Here is a 26,068-nt window from a genome sequence, read left to right as displayed (position 1 = left end):
GGAAAATCTGATGTCGAAATCTAGTGTCTTGATTATATTTTTTCATGTGACATAAAATTCTGAATGAAAAGGCACTGCTGAGATTTGAACTCAGGATCTCCTGTTTACTAGACAGGCGCTTTAACCAGCTAAGCCACAGCACCAAGATGAAACTTTGTAATGTATCTTCATTTTTCTCACCTTTCGGCATCCTATATTTGCTCAGGCCTATAGGATCTCTTTAAATTTTGAAAATCCCATATGGTCACTCCAAAAATCTGTCTAGATTGGAACAAAACAGAATAGACAGAGATGATAGAGGAACTGGAGCTAAGGGAGGGAAAGAGAATCATGTTACCATCTCACTGCCTTTAGCAAGCTGTTTTGCAATAAATTCACATCATTATCAACGTTCCTCTGTGTTCAAATGCAGCTTGAAATAAGGAGAAAGTATTAAAAAAAAAATTCAAAATGTGGTTGTAAGTGTTATTTTTTGTTTTCTTTTGTTTCATTAATCAATAGTACATGTAAAAAGATGAAACTTTGTAATGTATCTTCATTTTTCTCACCTTTCGGCACCCTTTATTTTCCCAGGCCTATAGGATCTCTTTAAATTTTGAAAATCCCATATGGTCACTCCAAAAATCTGTCTAGATTGGAACAAAACAGAATAGACAGAGATGATAGAGGAACTGGAGCTATGGGAGGGAAAGAGAATCATGTTACCATCTCACTGCCTTTAGCAAGTAATGAGTGAGGTGAGTACTTAAGGCAGCAGTCAGGAATCTGGCACTGCTGGATAATCCTGACTACGGACTATAAAAACCAGTCACATTTTGAAAAGATTTTTTGTAGCTAAATAGTGCATCTTATAGTCCACAAACAACGTTAAGTAGGAAATGTAGGATGAGATCATAAGAGACATGAAACCCAGACCCCAACTCAAAATAAATTAAAAATCCAAAATTCATTTAGATTCTAGAAAAGACCCATAACTTAATTCAGGCCCTAGACTTATAATTTAATTCAGACCCCTATATTAATTCAACCAGGATGGAACCAGAATTTCTTTGTTTTAGGTAATGATTATTTTTGTTGTTACCAATGGTTCCTAATCTATCAGAGTTGAATCAAAAACTCCTACATTAACAGACATGTCAAGTGTGATGACAGTTCCTTTTTAAATCTGTGTGTGAACTGTCTGTTGAGAGCAACTGTTCAGAAAGGAAAATCTGATGTCGAAATCTAGTGTCTTGATTATATTTTTTCATGTGACATAAAATTCTGAATGAAAAGGCACTGCTGAGATTTGAACTCAGGATCTCCTGTTTACTAGACAGGCGCTTTAACCAGCTAAGCCACAGCACCAAGATGAAACTTTGTAATGTATCTTCATTTTTCTCACCTTTCGGCATCCTATATTTGCCCAGGCCTATAGGATCTCTTTAAATTTTGAAAATCCCATATGGTCACTCCAAAAATCTGTCTAGATTGGAACAAAACAGAATAGACAGAGATGATAGAGGAACTGGAGCTATAAGAGGGAAAGAGAATCATGTTACCATCTCACTGCCTTTAGCAAGTAATGAGTGAGGTGAGTACTTAAGGCAGCAGTCAGGAATCTGGCACTGCTGGATCATCCTGACTACGGACTATAAAAACCAGTCACATTTTGAAAAGATGTTTTCTAGGTAAATAGTGCATCTTATAGTCCACAAACAACGTTAAGTAGGAAATGTAGGATGAGATCATGAGAGACATGAAACCCAGATCCCAACTCAAAATAAATTAAAAATCCAAAATTCATTTAGATTCTAGAAAAGACCCATAACTTAATTCAGGCCCTAGACTTATAATTTAATTCAGACCCCTATATTAATTCAACCAGGATGGAACCAGAATTTCTTTGTTTTAGGTAATGATTTTTTTTGTTGTTTCCAATGGTTTATAATCTATCAGAGTTGAATCAAAAACTCCTACATTAACAGACATGTCAAGTGTGATGACAGGTCCTCTTTAAATCTGTGTGTGAACTGTCTGTTGAGAGCAACTGTTCAGAAAGGAAAATCTGATGTCGAAATCTAGTGGCTTGATAATATTTTTTCATGTGACATAAAGTTCTGAATGAAAAGGCACTGCTGAGATTTGAACTCAGGATCTCCTGTTTACTAGACAGGCACTTTAACCAGCTAAGCTGGACAGGCACACTATTTCTAGCTAAATAGTGCATCTTATAGTCCACAAACAACGTTAAGTAGGAAATGTAGGATGAGATCATAAGAGACATGAAACCCAGACCCCAATTCAAAATAAATTAAAAATCCAAAATTCATTTAGATTCTAGAAAAGACCCATAACTTAATTCAGGCCCTAGACTTATAATTTAATTCAGACCCCTATATTAATTCAACCAGGATGGAACCAGAATTTCTTTGTTTTATTTAATGATTATTTTTGTTGTTACCAATGGTTTCTAATCTATCAGAGTTGAATTAAAAACTCCTACATTAACAGACATGTCAAGTGTGATGACAGGTCCTTTTTAAATCTGTGTGTGAACTGTCTGTTGAGAGAAACTGTTCAGAAAGGAAAATCTGATGTCGAAATCTAGTGGCTTGATAATATTTTTTCATGTGACATAAGGTTCTGAATGAAAAGGCACTGCTGAGATTTGAACTCAGGATCTCCTGTTTACTAGACAGGCGCTTTAACCAGCAAAGCCACAGCACCAAGATGAAACTTTGTTATGTATCTACATTTTTCTCACCTTTCGGCATCCTATATTTGCCCAGGCCTATAGGATCTCTTTAAATTTTGAAAATCCCATATGGTCACTCCAAAAATCTGTCTAGATTGGAACAAAACAGAATAGACAGAGATGATAGAGGAACTGGAGCTATAAGAGGGAAAGAGAATCATGTTATCATCTCACTGCCTTTAGCAAGTAATGAGTGAGGTGAGTACTTAAGGCAGCAGTCAGGAATCTGGCACTGCTGGATCATCCTGACTACGGACTATAAAAACCAGTCACATTTTGAAAAGATGTTTTCTAGGTAAATAGTGCATCTTATAGTCCACAAACAACGTTAAGTAGGAAATGTAGGATGAGATCATGAGAGACATGAAACCCAGATCCCAACTCAAAATAAATTAAAAATCCAAAATTCATTTAGATTCTAGAAAAGACCCATAACTTAATTCAGGCCCTAGACTTATAATTTAATTCAGACCCCTATATTAATTCAACCAGGATGGAACCAGAATTTCTTTGTTTTAGGTAATGATTATTTTTGTTGTTTCCAATGGTTCCTAATCTATCAGAGTTGAATCAAAAACTCCTACATTAACAGACATGTCAAGTGTGATGACAGGTCCTCTTTAAATCTGTGTGTGAACTGTCTGTTGAGAGCAACTATTCAGAAAGGAAAATCTGATGTCGAAATCTAGTGGCTTGATAATATTTTTTCATGTCACATAAAGTTCTGAATGAAAAGGCACTGCTGAGATTTGAACTCAGGATCTCCTGTTTACTAGACAGGCACTTCAACCAGCTAAGCCACAGCACCACACCACTGACAGCCTGGAAGCCTGGAAGCCATCAAAATTTGAAAATATTCAACTGCACTTTTGGCCTGATGTTTAACACATTTGCCAGCGAAATAAGCAACACTCGACTGATTTCAGTGCGTTCTGCATGGAAAAGCAGAGGGTAAGCCTCATTGAAAGACGGAGGGGCTAAACATTTGCGCGGATCAACAGGAATTAAAACTACACCATGCCCTTGTCAAAAGGGAAATGTAGGATGAGATCATGAGAGACATGAAACCCAGACCCCAACTCAAAATAAATTAAAAATCCTAAATTCATTTTAATTCTACAAAAGACCCATAAATTATTTCAGGCTCTAGACTTATAATTTAATTCAGACCCCTATATTAATTCAACCAGGATGGAACCAGAATTTCTTTGTTTTAGGTAATGATTATTTTTGTTGTTACCAATGGTTCCTAATCTATCAGAGTTGAATCAAAAACTGCTACATTAACAGACATGTCAAGTGTGATGACAGGTCCTTTTTAAATCTGTGTGTGAGATCATGAGAGACATGAAACCCAGATCCCAACTCAAAATAAATTAAAAATCCAAAATTTATTTAGATTCTAGAAAAGACCCATAACTTAATTCAGGCCCTAGACTTATAATTTAATTCAGACCCCTATATTAATTCAACCAGGATGGAACCAGAATTTCTTTGTTTTAGGTAATGATTTTTTTTGTTGTTTCCAATGGTTTATAATCTATCAGAGTTGAATCAAAAACTCCTACATTAACAGACATGTCAAGTGTGATGACAGGTCCTCTTTAAATCTGTGTGTGAACTGTCTGTTGAGAGCAACTGTTCAGAAAGGAAAATCTGATGTCGAAATCTAGTGGCTTGATAATATTTTTTCATGTGACATAAAGTTCTGAATGAAAAGGCACTGCTGAGATTTGAACTCAGGATCTCCTGTTTACTAGACAGGCGCTTTAACCAGCTAAGCCACAGCACCAAACCACTGACAGCTTGGAAGCCTGGAAGCCTGGAAGCCTGGAAGCCTGGAAGCCTGGAAGCATGGAAGCCATCAAAATTTGAAAATATTCAACTGCACTTTTGGCCTGATGTTTAACACATTTGCCAGCGAAATAAGCAACACTCGACTGATTTCAGTGCGTTCTGCATGGAAAAGCAGAGGGTAAGCCTCATTGAAAGACGGAGGGGCTAAACATTTGCGCGGATCAACAGGAATTAAAACTACACCATGCCCTTGTCAAAAGGGAAATGTAGGATGAGATCACGAGAGACATGAAACCCAGACCCCAACTCAAAATAAATTAAAAATCCTAAATTCATTTTAATTCTAGAAAAGACCCATAAATTAATTCAGGCTCTAGACTTATAATTTAATTCAGACCCCTATATTAATTCAACCAGGATGGAACCAGAATTTCTTTGTTTTAGGTAATGATTATTTTTGTTGTTACCAATGGTTCCTAATCTATCAGAGTTGAATCAAAAACTGCTACATTAACAGACATGTCAAGTGTGATGACAGGTCCTTTTTAACCCCTTAAGGACTCAGCCCTATTTCACCTTAAGGACTTGGCCATTTTTTGCAAATCTGACCAGTGTCACTTTAAGTGCTGATAACTTTAAAACGCTTTGACTTATCGAGGCCGTTCTAAGATTGTTTTTTCGTCACATATTGTACTTCATGACACTGGTAAAATGAAGTCAAAAATTATTATTTTTTTCCACAAAATAATACCTAATTTACCAAATAAATTGAAAAATATGCAAATTTCAAAGTTTCAGTTTCTCTACTTCTGTAATACATAGTAATACTCCCAAAAATTGTGATGACTTTACATTCCCCATATGTCTACTTCAAGTTTGAATTGTTTTGGGAATGATATTTTATTTTTTGGGGATGTTATAAGGCTTAGAAGTTTAGAAGCAAATCTTGAAATTTCTGAAGTCACTTTGCGAGGCTTACATAATAGAAACCACCCAAAAATGACCCCATCTAAGAAACTACACCCCTCAAGGTATTCAAAACTGATTTTACAAACTTCGTTAACCCTTTAGGTGTTGCACAAGAGTTATTGGCAAATGGGGAAGAAATTTGCGAATTTCATTTTTTTGCCTAATTTTCCATTTTAACCAATTTTTTCCACTAACAAAGCAAGGGTTAACAGCCAAACAAGACTGTATCTATATTGCCCTGACTCTGCCGTTTACAGAAACACCCCATATGTTGCCGTAAACTACTGTACGGCCACACAGCGGGGCGTAGAGTGAAAGGTGCGCCGTTTGGTTTTTGGAAGACAGATTTTGCTGGACTGGTTTTTTGACACCATGTCCCATTTGAAGCCCCCCTGATGCACCCCTAGAGTAGAAACTCCATAAAAGTGACCCCATCTAAGAAACTACACCCCTCAAGGTATTCAAAACTGATTTTACAAACTTCGTTAACCCTTTAGGTGTTGCACAAGAGTTATTGGCAAATGGGGATGAAATTTGAGAATTTCATTTTTTTGCCTAATTTTCCATTTTAACCAATTTTTTCCACTAACAAAGCAAGGGTTAACAGCCAAACAAGACTGTATCTTTATTGCCCTGACTCTGCCGTTTACAGAAACTCCCCATATGTGGCCGTAAACTACTGTACGGCCACACCGCGGGGCATAGAGTGAAAGGTGCGCCGTTTGGTTTTTGGAAGGCAGATTTTGCTGGACTGTTTTTTTGACACCATGTCCCATTTGAAGCCCCCCTGATGCACCCCTAGAGTAGAAACTCCATAAAAGTGACCCCATCTAAGAAACTACACCCCTCAAGGTATTCAAAACTGATTTTACAAACTTTGTTAACTCTTTAGGTGTTGCACAAGATTTAATGGAAAATAGAGATCCAATTTCCAAATTTCACTTTTTTGGCAGATTTTCCATTTTAATATTTTTTTTCCAGTTACAAAGCAAGGGTTAACAGCCAAACCAAACTCAATATTTATGGCCCTGATTCTGTAGTTTACAGAAACACCCCATATGTGGTTGTAAACCGCTGTACGGGCACACGGCAGGGCGCAGAAGGAAAGGAATGCCATACGGTTTTTGGAAGGCAGGTTTTGCTGGACTGGTTTTTTGACACCATGTCCCATTTGAAGCCCCCCTGATGCACCCCTAGAGTAGAAACTCCAGAAAAGTGACCCCATTTTAGAAACTACGGAATAGGGTGGCAGTTTTGTTGGTACTAGTTTAGGGTACATATGATTTTTGGTTGCTCTATATTACACTTTTTGTGCGGCAAGGTAACAAGAAATAGCTTTTTTGGCAGTTTTTTTTTTTTTGTGATTTACAAAATTCATCTGACAGGTTAGATCATGTGGTAATTTCATAGAGCAGGTTTTCCCGGACGCGGCGATACCTAATATATGTATACAATTTTTTTAATTTGTGTAAGTTTTACCCAATGATTTCATTTTTAAAACAAAAAAAAAGTTTTAGTGTCTCCATAGTCTAAGAGCCATAGTTTTTTCAGTTTTTGGGCGATTATCTTAACCACCTCCGGACCGCCTAACGCAGGATCGCGTTGCGGAGGTGGCAGCCCAGCGCAGAGTCACGCATATATGCGTCATCTCGCGAGACGCGAGATTTCCTGTGAACGCGCGCACACAGGCGCGCGCGCTCACAGGAACGGAAGGTAAGAGAGTTGATCTCCAGCCTGCCAGCGGCGATCGTTCGCTGGCAGGCTGGAGATGTGTTTTTTTTAACCCCTAACAGGTATATTAGACGCTGTTTTGATAACAGCGTCTAATATACCTGCTACCTGGTCCTCTGGTGGTCCCCTTTGTTTGGATCGACCACCAGAGGACACAGGTATCTCAGTAAAGTAGCACCAAGCACCACTACACTACACTACACCCCCCCCCCGTCACTTATTAACCCCTTATTAGCCCCTGATCACCCCTGATCACCTCATATAGACTCCCTGATCACCCCCCTGTCATTGATTACCCCCCTGTCATTGATTACCCCCCTGTCATTGATTACCCCCCTGTCATTGATCAACCCCCTGTAAAGCTCCATTCAGACGTCCGCATGATTTTTACGGATGCACTGATAGATGGATCGGATCCGCAAAACGCATCCGGACGTCTGAATGAAGCCTTACAGGGGCATGATCAATGACTGTGGTTATCACCCCATATAGACTCCCTGATCACCCCCCTGTCATTGATTACCCCCCTGTAAAGCTCCATTCAAATGTCCGCATGCTTTTTACGGATCCACTTATAGATGGATCGGATCCGCAAAACGCATCCGGACGTCTGAATAAAGCCTTACAGGGGCATGATCAATGACTGTGGTTATCACCCCATATAGACTCCCTGATCACCCCCCTGTCATTGATCACCCCCCCTGTCATTGATTACCCCCCTGTAAAGCTCCATTCAGATGTCCGCATGATTTTTACGGATGCACTGATAGATGGATCGGATCCGCAAAACGCATCCGGACGTCTGAATGAAGCCTTACAGGGGCATGATCAATGACTGTGGTTATCACCCCATATAGACTCCCTGATCACCCCCCTGTCATTGATCACCCCCCTGTCATTGATCACCCCCCTGTCATTGATCACCCCCCCTGTCATTGATCACCCCCCCTGTCATTGATCACCCTCTGTAAGGCTCCATTCAGACATTTTTTTGGCCCAAGTTAGCGGAATTATTATTTTTTTTTCTTACAAAGTCTCATATTCCACTAACTTGTGTCAAAAAATAAAATCTCACATGAACTCACCATACCCCTCACGGAATCCAAATGAGTAAAAATTTTTAGACATTTATATTCCAGACTTCTTCTCACGCTTTAGGGCCCCTAGAATGCCAGGGCAGTATAAATACCCCACATGTGACCCCATTTCGGAAAGAAGACACCCCCAGGTATTCCGTGAGGGGCATATTGTGTCCATGAAAGATTGAAATTTTTGTCCCAAGTTAGCGGAACGGGAGACTTTGTGAGAAAAAAATTAAAAATATCAATTTCCGCTAACTTGTGCCAAAAAAAAAAAAATTCTATGAACTCACCATGCCCCTCATTGAATACCTTGGGGTGTCTTCTTTCCAAAATGGGGTCACATGTGGGGTATTTATACTGCCCTGGCATTCTAGGGGCCACAAAGCGTGAGAAGAAGTCTGGTATCCAAATGTCTAAAAATGCCCTCCTAAAAGGAATTTGGGCACCTTTGCGCATCTAGGCTGCAAAAAAGTGTCACACATCTGGTATCGCCGTACTCAGGAGAAGTTGGGGAATGTGTTTTGGGGTGTCATTTTACATATACCCATGCTGGGTGAGATAAATATCTTGGTCAAATGCCAACTTTGTATAAAAAAATGGGAAAAGTTGTCTTTTGCCAAGATATTTCTCTCACCCAGCAAGGGTATATGTAAAATGACACCCCAAAACACATTCCCCAACTTCTCCCGAGTACGGAGATACCACATGTGTGGCACTTTTCTGCAGCCTAGGTGGGCAAAGGGGCCCACATTCCAAAGAGCACCTTTAGGATTTCACAGGTCATTTACCTACTTACCACACATTAGGGCCCCTGGAAAATGCCAGGGCAGTATAACTACCCCACAAGTGACCCCATTTTGGAAAGAAGACACCCCAAGGTATTCCGTGAGGGGCATGGCGAGTTCCTAGAATTTTTTATTTTTTGTCACAAGTTAGTGGAAAATGCTGATTTTTTTTTTTTTTCCATACAAAGTCTCATATTCCACTAACTTGTGACAAAAAATAAAAACTTCCATGAACTCACTATGCCCATCAGCGAATACCTTGGGGTCTCTTCTTTCCAAAATGGGGTCACTTGTGGGGTAGTTATACTGCCCTGGCATTCTAGGGGCCCAAATGTGTGGTAAGGAGTTTGAAATCAAATTCTGTAAAAAATGACCTGTGAAATCCGAAAGGTGCTCTTTGGAATATGGGCCCCTTTGCCCACCTAGGCTGCAAAAAAGTGTCACACATCTGGTATCTCCGTACTCAGGAGAAGTTGGGGAATGTGTTTTGGGGTGTCATTTTACATATACCCATGCTGGGTGAGAGAAATATCTTGGCAAAAGACAACTTTTCCCATTTTTTTATACAAAGTTGGCATTTGACCAAGATATTTATCTCACCCAGCATGGGTATATGTAAAAAGACACCCCAAAACACATTCCTCAACTTCTCCTGAATACAGAGATACCAGATGTGTGACACTTTTTTGCAGCCTAGGTGGGCAAAGGGGCCCATATTCCAAAGAGCACCTTTCGGATTTCACTCGTCATTTTTTACAGAATTTGATTTCAAACTCCTTACCACACATTTGGGCCCCTAGAATGCCAGGGCAGTATAACTACCCCACAAGTGACCCCATTTTGGAAAGAAGAGACCCCAAGGTATTCGCTGATGGGCATAGTGAGTTCATAGAACTTTTTATTTTTTGTCACAAGTTAGTGGAATATGAGACTTTGTAAGAAAAAAAAAAAAAATCATCATTTTCCGCTAACTTGTGACAAAAAATAAAAAGTTCTATGAACTCACTATGCCCATCAGCGAATACCTTAGGGTGTGTACTTTCCGAAATGGGGTCATTTGTGGGGTATTTGTACTGTCTGGGCATTGTAGAACCTCAGGAAACATGACAGGTGCTCAGAAAGTCAGAGCTGCTTCAAAAAGCGGAAATTCACATTTTTGTACCATAGTTTGTAAACGCTATAACTTTTACCCAAACCATTTTTTTTTTACCCAAACATTTTTTTTTAATCAAAGACATGTAGAACAATAAATTTAGAGCAAAATTTATATATGGATGTAGTTTTTTTTGCAAAATTTTACAACTGAAAGTGAAAAATGTCATTTTTTTGCAAAAAAAACCGTTAAATTTCGATTAATAACAAAAAAAGTAAAAATGTCAGCAGCAATGAAATACCACCAAATGAAAGCTCTATTAGTGAGAAGAAAAGGAGGTAAAATTCATTTGGGTGGTAAGTTGCATGACCGAGCAATAAATGGTGAAAGTAGTGTAGGTCAGAAGTGTAAAAAGTGGCCTGGTCTTTCAGGGTGTTTAAGCACTGGGGGCTGAAGTGGTTAAGTAGGGTCTCATTTTTTGCGGGATGAGATGATGGTTTGATTTGCACTATTTTGGGGTGCATATGACTTTTTGATCGCTTGCTATTACACTTTTTGTGACGTAAGATGACAAAAAATGGCTATTTTTACACCGTTTTTATTTTTATTTTTTTACGGTGGTCATCTGAGGGGTTAGGTCATGTGATATTTTTATAGAGGCGGTCGATACGGACGCGGCGATACCTAATATGTATACTTTTTTTTAATTTATGTAAGTTCTACACAATGATTTCATTTTTGAAACCAAAAAAATCATGTTTTAGTGTTTCCATAGTCTAAGAGCCATAGTTTTTTCAGTTTTTGGGCGATTATCTTAAGTAGGGTCTCATTTTTTGCGGGATGAGATGACGGTTTGATTGTTGCAATTTTGGCGTACATGCGACTTTTTTGATCACTTTTATTACCTTTTTTTGGGAAGTAAGGTGGGCAAAATTTCAATTTCATCATAGTTTTTTATTTTTTATTTTTATGGTGTTCACCGTTCAGGTAAAGTAACATGACCGTTTTATAGATCAGGTCGTTACGGACGCGGCGATACCAAACATGTGTAGGGAATTTTATTTTTTTCATTTTTATTCAGTGATAAATGTGTTTTTTGATTTTTACTTTTTTTCACTTTTTTTTACTTTTTTTTTTTACCCAGACCCACTTGGTTCTTGAAGATCCAGTGGGTCTGATGTCTGTATAATACAGTACTGTACTCTATATAGGGTACTGCACTGTATTTTACTTACACTGAACAGATCTATGCTTTTAGCACAGATCTGTTCAGCACCATGGACAGCAGGACGCCTGAGCAGGCGTCCTGTTGCAATGGGAACCTTCCCCGTCTGCTCAGAACTTCGCAGACGGGGAAGGGTGAGCACAGGGCTTCGGGGGGCTGTCTGGGGGCTCTCTCCCTCTCCATCGGGGGGCTGCAAAGGCACTGCAGCCCCCCCGATCGGAGAGGGAGGGAGCTCCCTGAGCTGTTAACCTTTTCCATACAGCGGTCCGTACGGACCGCTGTATGGAAAGGGTTAAACGGCTGACATCGCATCACCGATGTCAGCCGTTTATACCAGGGTGCCAGCAATGTGCTGGCACCCTGGTATACCCACTGAACACCAACGATTATTCAATGGGAGGCGGGCGGGGGATCGCGATCCCGCCTGCCGCACCGCCCGCCTCCCGCAACGCCCCCACCGCCCGCACCCCCCCCCTGCACCTTCCACCGGGCTAAAATCATTCAGAGGTGCAGGGGGGGTGATAAATATATATTTTTGCAACACTAAAGTTTCTGATCGCGATCAGAAACTGCAGAAAGCGCAACAAACCGCAGGTCTGAATTGACCTGCGATTTGTTGCGATCGCGGACATGGGGGGGTCACGGGACCCCCCCGTGCATTTAGCCGAGGTGCCTGCTCAATGATTTGAGCAGGCACCGGGTTCCGATCACTGCCAGCCGCACGGCAGTGATCGGAACAACACATGACGTACCGTTACGTCATGGGTCCTTAAGGACTCGGGAAACATGCCGTACCAATACGTCATGCGTCCCTAAGGGGTTAAATCTGTGTGTGAACTGTCTGTTGAGAGAAACTGTTCAGAAAGGAAAATCTGATGTCGAAATCTAGTGGCTTGATTATATTTTTTCATGTGACATAAAGTTCTGAATGAAAAGGCACTGCTGAGATTTGAACTCAGGATCTCCTGTTTACTAGACAGGCGCTTTAACCAGCTAAGCCACAGCACCAAGATGAAACTTTGTAATGTATCTTCATTTTTCCCACCTTTCGGCATCCTATATTTGCCCAGGCCTATAGGATCTCTTTAAATTTTGAAAATCCCATATGGTCACTCCAAAAATCTGTCTAGATTGGAACAAAACAGAATAGACAGAGATGATAGAGGAACTGGAGCTATGGGAGGGAAAGAGAATCATGTTACCATCTCACTGCCTTTAGCAAGTAATGAGTGAGGTGAGTACTTAAGGCAGCAGTCAGGAATCTGGCACTGCTGGATCATCCTGACTACGGACTATAAAAACCAGTCACATTTTGAAAATATGTTTTCTAGCTAAATAGTGCATCTTATAGTCCACAAACAACGTTAAGTAGGAAATGTAGGATGAGATCATGAGAGACATGAAACCCAGACCCCAACTCAAAATAAATTAAAAACCCAAAATTCATTTAGATTCTAGAAAAGACCCATAACTTAATTCAGGCCCTAGACTTATAATTTAATTCAGACCCCTATATTAATTCAACCAGGATGGAACCAGAATTTCTTTGTTTTAGGTAATGATTATTTTTGTTGTTTGCAATGGTTCCTAATCTATCAGAGTTGAATCAAAAACTCCTACATTAACAGACATGTCAAGTGTGATGACAGGTCCTCTTTAAATCTGTGTGTGAACTGTCTGTTGAGAGCAACTGTTCAGAAAGGAAAATCTGATGTAAGGGATTTAGGAGTAATTATTTCAGAAGACTTAAAGGTGGGAAGACAATGTAATAGAGCAGCACGAAATGCCAGCAGAATGCTTGGATGTATAGGGAGAGGTATAAGCAGTAGAAAGAGTGAAGTGCTTATGCCGCTGTACAGAACACTGGTGAGACCTCACTTGGAGTATTGTGCGCAGTACTGGAGGCCATATCTCCAGAAGGATATAGATACTCTAGAGAGAGTTCAGAGAAGAGCTACTAAACTAGTACATGGATTGCAGGATAAAACTTACCAGGAAAGGTTAAAGGACCTTAATATGTATAGCTTGGAAGAAAGAAGAGACAGAGGGGATATGATAGAAACTTTTAAATACATAAAGGGAATCAACTCGGTAAAGGAAGAGAGCATATTTAAAAGAAGAAAAACTACCACAAGAGGACACAGTTTTAAATTAGAGGGGCAAAGGTTTAAAAGTAATATAAGGAAGTATTACTTTACTGAGAGAGTAGTGGATGCATGGAATAGCCTTCCTGCAGAAGTGGTAGCTGCAAATACAGTGAAGGGGTTTAAGCATGCATGGGATAGGCATAAGGCCATCCTTCATATAAGATAGGGCCGGGGGCTATCCATAGTATTCAGTATATTGGGCAGACTAGATGGGCCAAATAGTTCTTATCTGCTGACACATTCTATGTTTCTATATGTTTCTATGAAATCTAGTGGCTTGATAATATTTTTTCATGTGACAAAGTTCTGAATGAAAAGGCACTGCTGAGATTTGAACTCAGGATCTCCTGTTTACTAGACAGGCGCTTTAACCAGCTAAGCCACAGCACCAAACCACTGACAGCCTGGAAGCCTGGAAGCCTGGAAGCCTGGAAGCCATCAAAATTTGAAAATATTCAACTGCACTTTTGGCCTGATGTTTAACACATTTGCCAGCGACAAAAGCAACACTCGACTGATTTCAGTGCGTTCTGCATGGAAAAGCAGAGGGTAAGCCTCATTGAAATACGGAGGGGCTAAACATTTGCGCGGATCAACAGGAATTAAAACTACACCATGCCCTTGTCAAAAGGGAAATGTAGGATGAGATCATGAGAGACATAAAACCCAGACCCCAACTCAAAATAAATTAAAAATCCTAAATTAATTTTAATTCTACAAAAGACCCATAAATTATTTCAGGCTCTAGACTTATAATTTAATTCAGACCCCTATATTAATTCAACCAGGATGGAACCAGAATTTCTTTGTTTTAGGTAATGATTATTTTTGTTGTTACCAATGGTTCCTAATCTATCAGAGTTGAATCAAAAACTGCTACATTAACAGACATGTCAAGTGTGATGACAGGTCCTTTTTAAATCTGTGTGTGAGATCATGAGAGACATGAAACCCAGATCCCAACTCAAAATAAATTAAAAATCCAAAATTCATTTAGATTCTAGAAAAGACCCATAACTTATTTCAGGCCCTAGACCTATAATTTAATTCAGACCCCTATATTAATTCAACCAGGATGGAACCAGAATTTCTTTGTTTTAGGTAATGATTATTTTTGTTGTTACCAATGGTTCCTTATCTATCAGATTTGAAAAGGCACTGCTGAGATTTGAACTCAGGATATCCTGTTTACTAGACAGGCGCTTTAACCAGCTAAGCCACAGCACCACACCACTGACAGCCTGGAAGCCATCAAAATTTGAAAATATTCAACTGCACTTTTGGCCTGATGTTTAACACATTTGCCAGCGAAATAAGCAACACTCTACTGATTTCAGTGCGTTTTGCATGGAAAAGCAGAGGGTAAGCCTCATTGAAAGACGGAGGGGCTAAACATTTGCGCGGATCAACAGGAATTAAAACTACACCATGCCCTTGTCAAAAGGGAAATGTAGGATGAGATCACGAGAGACATGAAACCCAGACCCCAACTCAAAATAAATAAAAAATCCTAAATTCATTTTAATTCTAGAAAAGACCCATAAATTAATTCAGGCTCTAGACTTATAATTTATTTCAGACCCCTATATTAATTCAACCAGGATGGAACCAGAATTTCTTTGTTTTAGATAATGATTATTTTTGTTGTTACCAATGGTTCCTAATCTATCAGAGTTGAATCAAAAACTGCTACATTAACAGACATGTCAAGTGTGATGACAGGTCCTCTTTAAATCTGTGTGTGAACTGTCTGTTGAGAGCAACTGTTCAGAAAGGAAAATCTGATGTCAAAATCTAGTGGCTTGATAATATTTTTTCATGTGACATAAGGTTCTGAATGAAAAGGCACTGCTGAGATTTGAACTCAGGATCTCCTGTTTACTAGACAGGCGCTTTAACCAGCTAAGCCACAGCACCAAGATGAAACTTTGTAATGTATCTGCATTTTTCTCACCTTTTGGCATCCTATATTTGCCCAGGCCTATAGGATCTCTTTAAATTTTGAAAATCCCATATGGTCACTCCAAAAATCTGTCTAGATTGGAACAAAACAGAATAGACAGAGATGATAGAGGAACTGGAGCTATGGGAGGGAAAGAGAATCATGTTACCATCTCACTGCCTTTAGCAAGTAATGAGTGAGGTGAGTACTTAAGGCAGCAGTCAGGAATCTGGCACTGCTGGATCATCCTGACTACGGACTATCAAAACCAGTCACATTTTGAAAAGATGTTTTCTAGCTAAATAGTGCATCTTATAGTCCACAAACAATGTTAAGTAGGAAATGTAGGATGAGATCATGAGAGACATGAAACCCAGATCCTAACTCAAAATAAATTAAAAATCCTAAATTCATTTTAATTCTAGAAAAGACCCATAAATTATTTCAGGCTCTAGACTTATAATTTAATTCAGACCCCTATATTAATTCAACCAGGATGGAACTAGAATTTCTTTTTTTTAGGTAATGATTATTTTTGTTGTTACCAATGGTTCCTAATCTATCAGAGTTGAATCAAAAACTGCTACATTAACAGACATGTCAAGTGTGATGACAGGTCCTTTTTAAATCTGTGTGTGAACACTCGACTGATTTCAGTGCGTTCTGCATGGAAAAGCAGAGGGTAAGCCTCATTGAAAGACGGAGGGGCTAAACATTTGCGCGGATCAACAGGAATTAAAACTACACCATGCCCTTGTCAAAAGGGAAATGTAGGATGAGATCATGAGAGACATGAAACCCAGACCCCAACTCAAAATAAATTAAAAATCCTAAATTCATTTTAAATCTACAAAAGACCCATAAATTATTTCAGGCTCTAGACTTATAATTTAATTCAGACCCCTATATTAATTCAACCAGGATGGAACCAGAATTTCTTTGTTTTAGGTAATGATTATTTTTGTTGTTACCAATGGTTCCTAATCTTTTAGAGTTGAATCAAAAACTGCTACATTAACAGACATGTCAAGTGTGATGACAGGTCCTTTTTAAATCTGTGTGTGAGATCATGAGAGACATGAAACCCAGATCCCAACTCAAAATAAATTAAAAATCCAAAATTCATTTAGATTCTAGAAAAGACCCATAACTTAATTCAGGCCCTAGACTTATAATTTAATTCAGACCCCTATATTAATTCAACCAGGATGGAACCAGAATTTCTTTGTTTTAGGTAATGATTATTTTTGTTGTTACCAATGGTTCCTTATCTATCAGAGTTGAAAAGGCACTGCTGAGATTTGAACTCAGGATATCCTGTTTACTAGACAGGCGCTTTAACCAGCTAAGCCACAGCACCACACCACTGACAGCCTGGAAGCCATCAAAATTTGAAAATATTCAACTGCACTTTTGGCCTGATGTTTAACACATTTGCCAGCGAAATAAGCAACACTCGACTGATTTCAGTGCGTTTTGCATGGAAAAGCAGAGGGTAAGCCTCATTGAAAGACGGAGGGGCTAAACATTTGCGCGGATCAACAGGAATTAAAACTACACCATGCCCTTGTCAAAAGGGAAATGTAGGATGAGATCACGAGAGACATGAAACCCAGACCCCAACTCAAAATAAATTAAAAATCCTAAATTCATTTTAATTCTAGAAAAGACCCATAAATTAATTCAGGCTCTAGACTTATAATTTATTTCAGACCCCTATATTAATTCAACCAGGATGGAACCAGAATTTCTTTGTTTTAGATAATGATTATTTTTGTTGTTACCAATGGTTCCTAATCTATCAGAGTTGAATCAAAAACTGCTACATTAACAGACATGTCAAGTGTGATGACAGGTCCTCTTTAAATCTGTGTGTGAACTGTCTGTTGAGAGCAACTGTTCAGAAAGGAAAATCTGATGTCAAAATCTAGTGGCTTGATAATATTTTTTCATGTGACATAAGGTTCTGAATGAAAAGGCACTGCTGAGATTTGAACTCAGGATCTCCTGTTTACTAGACAGGCGCTTTAACCAGCTAAGCCACAGCACCAAGATGAAACTTTGTAATGTATCTGCATTTTTCTCACCTTTTGGCATCCTATATTTGCCCAGGCCTATAGGATCTCTTTAAATTTTGAAAATCCCATATGGTCACTCCAAAAATCTGTCTAGATTGGAACAAAACAGAATAGACAGAGATGATAGAGGAACTGGAGCTATGGGAGGGAAAGAGAATCATGTTACCATCTCACTGCCTTTAGCAAGTAATGAGTGAGGTGAGTACTTAAGGCAGCAGTCAGGAATCTGGCACTGCTGGATCATCCTGACTACGGACTATCAAAACCAGTCACATTTTGAAAAGATGTTTTCTAGCTAAATAGTGCATCTTATAGTCCACAAACAATGTTAAGTAGGAAATGTAGGATGAGATCATGAGAGACATGAAACCCAGATCCTAACTCAAAATAAATTAAAAATCCTAAATTCATTTTAATTCTAGAAAAGACCCATAAATTATTTCAGGCTCTAGACTTATAATTTAATTCAGACCCCTATATTAATTCAACCAGGATGGAACTAGAATTTCTTTTTTTTAGGTAATGATTATTTTTGTTGTTACCAATGGTTCCTAATCTATCAGAGTTGAATCAAAAACTGCTACATTAACAGACATGTCAAGTGTGATGACAGGTCCTTTTTAAATCTGTGTGTGAACACTCGACTGATTTCAGTGCGTTCTGCATGGAAAAGCAGAGGGTAAGCCTCATTGAAAGACGGAGGGGCTAAACATTTGCGCGGATCAACAGGAATTAAAACTACACCATGCCCTTGTCAAAAGGGAAATGTAGGATGAGATCATGAGAGACATGAAACCCAGACCCCAACTCAAAATAAATTAAAAATCCTAAATTCATTTTAAATCTACAAAAGACCCATAAATTATTTCAGGCTCTAGACTTATAATTTAATTCAGACCCCTATATTAATTCAACCAGGATGGAACCAGAATTTCTTTGTTTTAGGTAATGATTATTTTTGTTGTTACCAATGGTTCCTAATCTTTTAGAGTTGAATCAAAAACTGCTACATTAACAGACATGTCAAGTGTGATGACAGGTCCTTTTTAAATCTGTGTGTGAGATCATGAGAGACATGAAACCCAGATCCCAACTCAAAATAAATTAAAAATCCAAAATTCATTTAGATTCTAGAAAAGACCCATAACTTAATTCAGGCCCTAGACTTATAATTTAATTCAGACCCCTATATTAATTCAACCAGGATGGAACCAGAATTTCTTTGTTTTAGGTAATGATTATTTTTGTTGTTACCAATGGTTCCTTATCTATCAGAGTTGAAAAGGCACTGCTGAGATTTGAACTCAGGATATCCTGTTTACTAGACAGGCGCTTTAACCAGCTAAGCCACAGCACCACACCACTGACAGCCTGGAAGGCCATCAAAATTTGAAAATATTCAACTGCACTTTTGGCCTGATGTTTAACACATTTGCCAGCGAAATAAGCAACACTCGACTGATTTCAGTGCGTTTTGCATGGAAAAGCAGAGGGTAAGCCTCATTGAAAGACGGAGGGGCTAAACATTTGCGCGGATCAACAGGAATTAAAACTACACCATGCCCTTGTCAAAAGGGAAATGTAGGATGAGATCACGAGAGACATGAAACCCAGACCCCAACTCAAAATAAATTAAAAATCCTAAATTCATTTTAATTCTAGAAAAGACCCATAAATTAATTCAGGCTCTAGACTTATAATTTATTTCAGACCCCTATATTAATTCAACCAGGATGGAACCAGAATTTCTTTGTTTTAGATAATGATTATTTTTGTTGTTACCAATGGTTCCTAATCTATCAGAGTTGAATCAAAAACTGCTACATTAACAGACATGTCAAGTGTGATGACAGGTCCTCTTTAAATCTGTGTGTGAACTGTCTGTTGAGAGCAACTGTTCAGAAAGGAAAATCTGATGTCAAAATCTAGTGGCTTGATAATATTTTTTCATGTGACATAAGGTTCTGAATGAAAAGGCACTGCTGAGATTTGAACTCAGGATCTCCTGTTTACTAGACAGGCGCTTTAACCAGCTAAGCCACAGCACCAAGATGAAACTTTGTAATGTATCTGCATTTTTCTCACCTTTTGGCATCCTATATTTGCCCAGGCCTATAGGATCTCTTTAAATTTTGAAAATCCCATATGGTCACTCCAAAAATCTGTCTAGATTGGAACAAAACAGAATAGACAGAGATGATAGAGGAACTGGAGCTATGGGAGGGAAAGAGAATCATGTTACCATCTCACTGCCTTTAGCAAGTAATGAGTGAGGTGAGTACTTAAGGCAGCAGTCAGGAATCTGGCACTGCTGGATCATCCTGACTACGGACTATCAAAACCAGTCACATTTTGAAAAGATGTTTTCTAGCTAAATAGTGCATCTTATAGTCCACAAACAATGTTAAGTAGGAAATGTAGGATGAGATCATGAGAGACATGAAACCCAGATCCTAACTCAAAATAAATTAAAAATCCTAAATTCATTTTAATTCTAGAAAAGACCCATAAATTATTTCAGGCTCTAGACTTATAATTTAATTCAGACCCCTATATTAATTCAACCAGGATGGAACTAGAATTTCTTTTTTTTAGGTAATGATTATTTTTGTTGTTACCAATGGTTCCTAATCTATCAGAGTTGAATCAAAAACTGCTACATTAACAGACATGTCAAGTGTGATGACAGGTCCTTTTTAAATCTGTGTGTGAACACTCGACTGATTTCAGTGCGTTCTGCATGGAAAAGCAGAGGGTAAGCCTCATTGAAAGACGGAGGGGCTAAACATTTGCGCGGATCAACAGGAATTAAAACTACACCATGCCCTTGTCAAAAGGGAAATGTAGGATGAGATCATGAGAGACATGAAACCCAGACCCCAACTCAAAATAAATTAAAAATCCTAAATTCATTTTAAATCTACAAAAGACCCATAAATTATTTCAGGCTCTAGACTTATAATTTAATTCAGACCCCTATATTAATTCAACCAGGATGGAACCAGAATTTCTTTGTTTTAGGTAATGATTATTTTTGTTGTTACCAATGGTTCCTAATCTTTTAGAGTTGAATCAAAAACTGCTACATTAACAGACATGTCAAGTGTGATGACAGGTCCTTTTTAAATCTGTGTGTGAGATCATGAGAGACATGAAACCCAGATCCCAACTCAAAATAAATTAAAAATCCAAAATTCATTTAGATTCTAGAAAAGACCCATAACTTAATTCAGGCCCTAGACTTATAATTTAATTCAGACCCCTATATTAATTCAACCAGGATGGAACCAGAATTTCTTTGTTTTAGGTAATGATTATTTTTGTTGTTACCAATGGTTCCTAATCTATCAGAGTTGAAAAGGCACTGTTGAGATTTGAACTCAGGATCTCCTGTTTACTAAACAGGCGCTTTAACCAGCTAAGCCACAGCACCACACCACTGACAGCCTGGAAGCCATCAAAATTTGAAAATATTCAACTGCACTTTTGGCCTGATGTTTAACACATTTGCCAGCGAAATAAGCAACACTCGACTGATTTCAGTGCGTTTTGCATGGAAAAGCAGAGGGTAAGCCTCATTGAAAGACGGAGGGGCTAAATATTTGCGCGGATCAACAGGAATTAAAACTACACCATGCCCTTGTCAAAAGGGAAATGTAGGATGAGATCACGAGAGACATGAAACCCAGACCCCAGCTCAAAATAAATTAAAAATCCTAAATTCATTTTAATTCTAGAAAAGACCCATAAATTAATTCAGGCTCTAGACTTATAATTTAATTCAGACCCCTATATTAATTCAACCAGGATGGAACCAGAATTTCTTTGTTTTAGGTAATGATTATTTTTGTTGTTACCTATGGTTCCTAATCTATCAGAGTTGAATCAAAAACTCCTACATTAACAGACATGTCAAGTGTGATGACAGGTCCTCTTTAAATCTGTGTGTGAACTGTCTGTTGAGAGCAACTGTTCAGAAAGGAAAATCTGATGTCGAAATCTAGTGGCTTGATAATATTTTTTCATGTGACATAAAGTTCCGAATGAAAAGGCACTGCTGAGATTTGAACTCAGGATCTCCTGTTTACTAAACAGGCGCTTTAACCAGCTAAGCCACAGCACCACACCACTGACAGCATGGAAGCCATCAAAATTTGAAAATATTCAACTGCACTTTTGGCCTGATGTTTAACACATTTGCCAGCGAAATAAGCAACACTCGACTGATTTCAGTGCGTTTTGCATGGAAAAGCAGAGGGTAAGCCTCATTGAAAGACGGAGGGGCTAAATATTTGCGCGGATCAACAGGAATTAAAACTACACCATGCCCTTGTCAAAAGGGAAATGTAGGATGAGATCACGAGAGACATGAAACCCAGACCCCAACTCAAAATAAATTAAAAACCCAAAATTCATTTAGATTCTAGAAAAGACCCATAACTTAATTCAGGTCCTAGACTTATAATTTAATTCAGACCCCTATATTAATTCAACCAGGATGGAACCAGAATTTCTTTGTTTTAGGTAATGATTTTTTTTGTTGTTTCCAATGGTTTCTAATCTATCAGAGTTGAATCAAAAACTCCTACATTAACAGACATGTCAAGTGTGATGACAGGTCCTCTTTAAATCTGTGTGTGAACTGTCTGTTGAGAGCAACTGTTCAGAAAGGAAAATCTGATGTCGAAATCTAGTGGCTTGATAATATTTTTTCATGTGACATAAAGTTCTGAATGAAAAGGCACTGCTGAGATTTGAACTCAGGATCTCCTGTTTACTAGACAGGCACTTTAACCAGCTAAGCTGGACAGGCACACTATTTCTTGCTAAATAGTGCATCTTATAGTCCACAAACAACGTTAAGTAGGAAATGTAGGATGAGATCATAAGAGACATGTAACCCAGACCCCAACTCAAAATAAATTAAAAATCCAAAATTCATTTAGATTCTAGAAAAGACCCATAACTTAATTCAGGCCCTAGACTTATAATTTAATTCAGACCCCTATATTAATTCAACCAGGATGGAACCAGAATTTCTTTGTTTTATTTAATGATTATTTTTGTTGTTACCAATGGTTTCTAATCTATCAGAGTTGAATTAAAAACTCCTACATTAACAGACATGTCAAGTGTGATGACAGGTCCTTTTTAAATCTGTGTGTGAACTGTCTGTTGAGAGCAACTGTTCAGAAAGGAAAATCTGATGTCGAAATCTAGTGGCTTGATAATATTTTTTCATGTGACATAAAGTTCTGAATGAAAAGGCACTGCTGAGATTTGAACTCAGGATCTCCTGTTTACTAGACAGGCGCTTTAACCAGCTAAGCCACAGCACCAAACCACTGACAGCTTGGAAGCTTGGAAGCCTGGAAGCCTGGAAGCCTGGAAGCCTGGAAGCCTGGAAGCCTGGAAGCCTGGAAGCCTGGAAGCCTGGAAGCCTGGAAGCCTGGAAGCCTGGAAGCCTGGAAGCCTGGAAGCCTGGAAGCCTGGAAGCCTGGAAGCCTGGAAGCCTGGAAGCCTGGAAGCCTGGAAGCCTGGAAGCCTGGAAGCCTGGAAGCCTGGAAGCCTGGAAGCCTGGAAGCCTGGAAGCCTGGAAGCCTGGAAGCCTGGAAGCCTGGAAGCCTGGAAGCCTGGAAGCCTGGAAGCCTGGAAGCCTGGAAGCCTGGAAGCCTGGAAGCCTGGAAGCCTGGAAGCCTGGAAGCCTGGAAGCCTGGAAGCCTGGAAGCCATCAAAATTTGAAAATATTCAACTGCACTTTTGGCCTGATGTTTAACACATTTGCCAGCGAAATAAGCAACACTCGACTGATTTCAGTGCGTTCTGCATGGAAAAGCAGAGGGTAAGCCTCATTGAAAGACGGAGGGGCTAAACATTTGCGCGGATCAACAGGAATTAAAACTACACCATGCCCTTGTCAAAAGGGAAATGTAGGATAAGATCACGAGAGACATGAAACCCAGACCCCAACTCAAAATAAATTAAAAATCCTAAATTCATTTTAATTCTAGAAAAGACCCATAAATTAATTCAGGCTCTAGACTTATAATTTAATTCAGACCCCTATATTAATTCAACCAGGATGGAACCAGAATTTCTTTGTTTTAGGTAATGATTATTTTTGTTGTTACCAATGGTTCCTAATCTATCAGAGTTGAATCAAAAACTGCTACATTAACAGACATGTCAAGTGTGATGACAGGTCCTTTTTAACCCCTTAAGGACTCCGCCCTATTTCACCTTAAGGACTTGGCCATTTTTTGCAAATCTGACCAGTGTCACTTTAAGTGCTGATAACTTTAAAACGCTTTGACTTATCCAGGCCGTTCTAAGATTGTTTTTTCGTCACATATTGTACTTCATGACACTGGTAAAATGAAGTCAAAATTATTATTTTTTTCCACAAAATAATACCTAATTTACCAAAAAAATTGAAAAATATGCAAATTTCAAAGTTTCAGTTTCTCTACTTCTGTAATACATAATAATACCCCCAAAAATTGTGATGACTTTACATTCCCCATATGTCTACTTCAAGTTTGAATTGTTTTGGGAATGATATTTTATTTTTTGGGGATGTTATAAGGCTTAGAAGTTTAGAAGCAAATCTTGAAATTTCTGAAGTCACTTTGCGAGGCTTACATAATAGAAACCACCCAAAAATGACCCCATCTAAGAAACTACACCCCTCAAGGTATTCAAAACTGATTTTACAAACTTCGTTAACCCTTTAGGTGTTGCACAAGAGTTATTGGCAAATGGGGAAGAAATTTGCGAATTTCATTTTTTTGCCTAATTTTCCATTTTAACCAATTTTTTCCACTAACAAAGCAAGGGTTAACAGCCAAACAAGACTGTATCTTTATTGCCCTGACTCTGCCGTTTACAGAAACACCCCATATGTTGCCGTAAACTACTGTACGGCCACACAGCGGGGCGTAGAGTGAAAGGTGCGCCGTTTTGTTTTTGGAAGACAGATTTTGCTGGACTGGTTTTTTGACACCATGTCCCATTTGAAGCCCCCCTGATGCACCCCTAGAGTAGAAACTCCATAAAAGTGACCCCATCTAAGAAACTACACCCCTCAAGGTATTCAAAACTGATTTTACAAACTTCGTTAACCCTTTAGGTGTTGCACAAGAGTTATTGGCAAATGGGGATGAAATTTGAGAATTTCATTTTTTTGCCTAATTTTCCATTTTAACCAATTTTTTCCACTAACAAAGCAAGGGTTAACAGCCAAACAAGACTGTATCTTTATTGCCCTGACTCTGCCGTTTACAGAAACTCCCCATATGTGGCCGTAAACTACTGTACGGCCACACAGCGGGGCGTAGAGTGAAAGGTGCGCCGTTTGGTTTTTGGAAGACAGATTTTGCTGGACTGTTTTTTTGACACCATGTCCCATTTGAAGCCCCCCTGATGCACCCCTAGAGTAGAAACTCCATAAAAGTGACCCCATCTAAGAAACTACACCCCTCAAGGTATTCAAAACTGATTTTACAAACTTTGTTAACCCTTTAGGTGTTGCACAAGATTTAATGGAAAATAGAGATCCAATTTCCAAATTTCACTTTTTTGGCAGATTTTCCATTTTAATATTTTTTTCCAGTTACAAAGCAAGGGTTAACAGCCAAACCAAACTCAATATTTATGGCCCTGATTCTGTAGTTTACAGAAACACCCCATATGTGGTTGTAAACCGCTGTACGGGCACACGGCAGGGCGTAGAAGGAAAGGAATGCCATACGGTTTTTGGAAGGCAGGTTTTGCTGGACTGTTTTTTTGACACCATGTCCCATTTGAAGCCCCCCTGATGCACCCCTAGAGTAGAAACTCCAGAAAAGTGACCCCATTTTAGAAACTACGGAATAGGGTGGCAGTTTTGTTGGTACTAGTTTAGGGTACATATGATTTTTGGTTGCTCTATATTACACTTTTTGTGCGGCAAGGTAACAAGAAATAGCTTTTTTGGCAGTTTTTTTTTTTTTTGTGATTTACAAAATTCATCTGACAGGTTAGATCATGTGGTAATTTCATAGAGCAGGTTTTCCCGGACGTGGCGATACCTAATATGTATACAATTTTTTTTAATTTGTGTAAGTTTTACCCAATGATTTCATTTTTAAAACAAAAAAAAAGTTTTAGTGTCTCCATAGTCTAAGAGCCATAGTTTTTTCAGTTTTTGGGCGATTATCTTAAGTAGGGTCTCATTTTTTGCGGGATGAGATGATGGTTTGATTTGCACTATTTTGGGGTGCATATGACTTTTTGATCGCTTGCTATTACACTTTTTGTGACGTAAGATGACAAAAAATGGCTTTTTTTACACCGTTTTTATTTTTATTTTTTTACGGTGGTCATCTGAGGGGTTAGGTCATGTGATATTTTTATAGAGGCGGTCGATACGGACGCGGCGATACCTAATATGTATACTTTTTTTTAATTTATGTAAGTTCTACACAATGATTTCATTTTTGAA

At 38.8% G+C, this 26,068-nt stretch overlaps 13 non-coding genes across 13 annotated transcripts; all 13 read right to left on the bottom strand.

Moving 5' to 3' along the window:
• Nucleotides 1-69: 69 nt before the first annotated feature.
• TRNAT-AGU lies at nucleotides 70-143 on the bottom strand. Its single transcript has one exon. It is a non-coding gene; the product is annotated as a tRNA-Thr (tRNA).
• A 1,130-nt stretch (nucleotides 144-1,273) lies between these two features.
• TRNAT-AGU lies at nucleotides 1,274-1,347 on the bottom strand. Its single transcript has one exon. It is a non-coding gene; the product is annotated as a tRNA-Thr (tRNA).
• Nucleotides 1,348-4,455: 3,108 nt separating this feature from the next.
• TRNAT-AGU lies at nucleotides 4,456-4,529 on the bottom strand. Its single transcript has one exon. It is a non-coding gene; the product is annotated as a tRNA-Thr (tRNA).
• A 7,824-nt stretch (nucleotides 4,530-12,353) lies between these two features.
• On the bottom strand, nucleotides 12,354-12,427 carry TRNAT-AGU. Its single transcript has one exon. It is a non-coding gene; the product is annotated as a tRNA-Thr (tRNA).
• A 1,455-nt stretch (nucleotides 12,428-13,882) lies between these two features.
• TRNAT-AGU lies at nucleotides 13,883-13,956 on the bottom strand. Its single transcript has one exon. It is a non-coding gene; the product is annotated as a tRNA-Thr (tRNA).
• Nucleotides 13,957-14,719: 763 nt separating this feature from the next.
• TRNAT-AGU lies at nucleotides 14,720-14,793 on the bottom strand. Its single transcript has one exon. It is a non-coding gene; the product is annotated as a tRNA-Thr (tRNA).
• Nucleotides 14,794-15,409: 616 nt separating this feature from the next.
• Nucleotides 15,410-15,483, bottom strand: TRNAT-AGU. Its single transcript has one exon. It is a non-coding gene; the product is annotated as a tRNA-Thr (tRNA).
• Nucleotides 15,484-16,794: 1,311 nt separating this feature from the next.
• TRNAT-AGU lies at nucleotides 16,795-16,868 on the bottom strand. The gene has a single exon. It is a non-coding gene; the product is annotated as a tRNA-Thr (tRNA).
• A 616-nt stretch (nucleotides 16,869-17,484) lies between these two features.
• TRNAT-AGU lies at nucleotides 17,485-17,558 on the bottom strand. The gene has a single exon. It is a non-coding gene; the product is annotated as a tRNA-Thr (tRNA).
• Nucleotides 17,559-18,869: 1,311 nt separating this feature from the next.
• TRNAT-AGU lies at nucleotides 18,870-18,943 on the bottom strand. The gene has a single exon. It is a non-coding gene; the product is annotated as a tRNA-Thr (tRNA).
• A 617-nt stretch (nucleotides 18,944-19,560) lies between these two features.
• On the bottom strand, nucleotides 19,561-19,634 carry TRNAT-AGU. Its single transcript has one exon. It is a non-coding gene; the product is annotated as a tRNA-Thr (tRNA).
• Nucleotides 19,635-21,635: 2,001 nt separating this feature from the next.
• On the bottom strand, nucleotides 21,636-21,709 carry TRNAT-AGU. Its single transcript has one exon. It is a non-coding gene; the product is annotated as a tRNA-Thr (tRNA).
• Nucleotides 21,710-22,851: 1,142 nt separating this feature from the next.
• TRNAT-AGU lies at nucleotides 22,852-22,925 on the bottom strand. The gene has a single exon. It is a non-coding gene; the product is annotated as a tRNA-Thr (tRNA).
• Between the last annotated feature and the right edge of the window lie 3,143 nt (nucleotides 22,926-26,068).

Source organism: Bufo bufo, chromosome 1 (genome assembly GCF_905171765.1).
Source record: "Bufo bufo chromosome 1, aBufBuf1.1, whole genome shotgun sequence".
In the NCBI taxonomy this organism is placed as follows: domain Eukaryota; kingdom Metazoa; phylum Chordata; class Amphibia; order Anura; family Bufonidae; genus Bufo; species Bufo bufo.
Note: the sequence above shows the minus strand (reverse complement) of the source record. Positions and strands in the feature narration are given on the sequence as shown.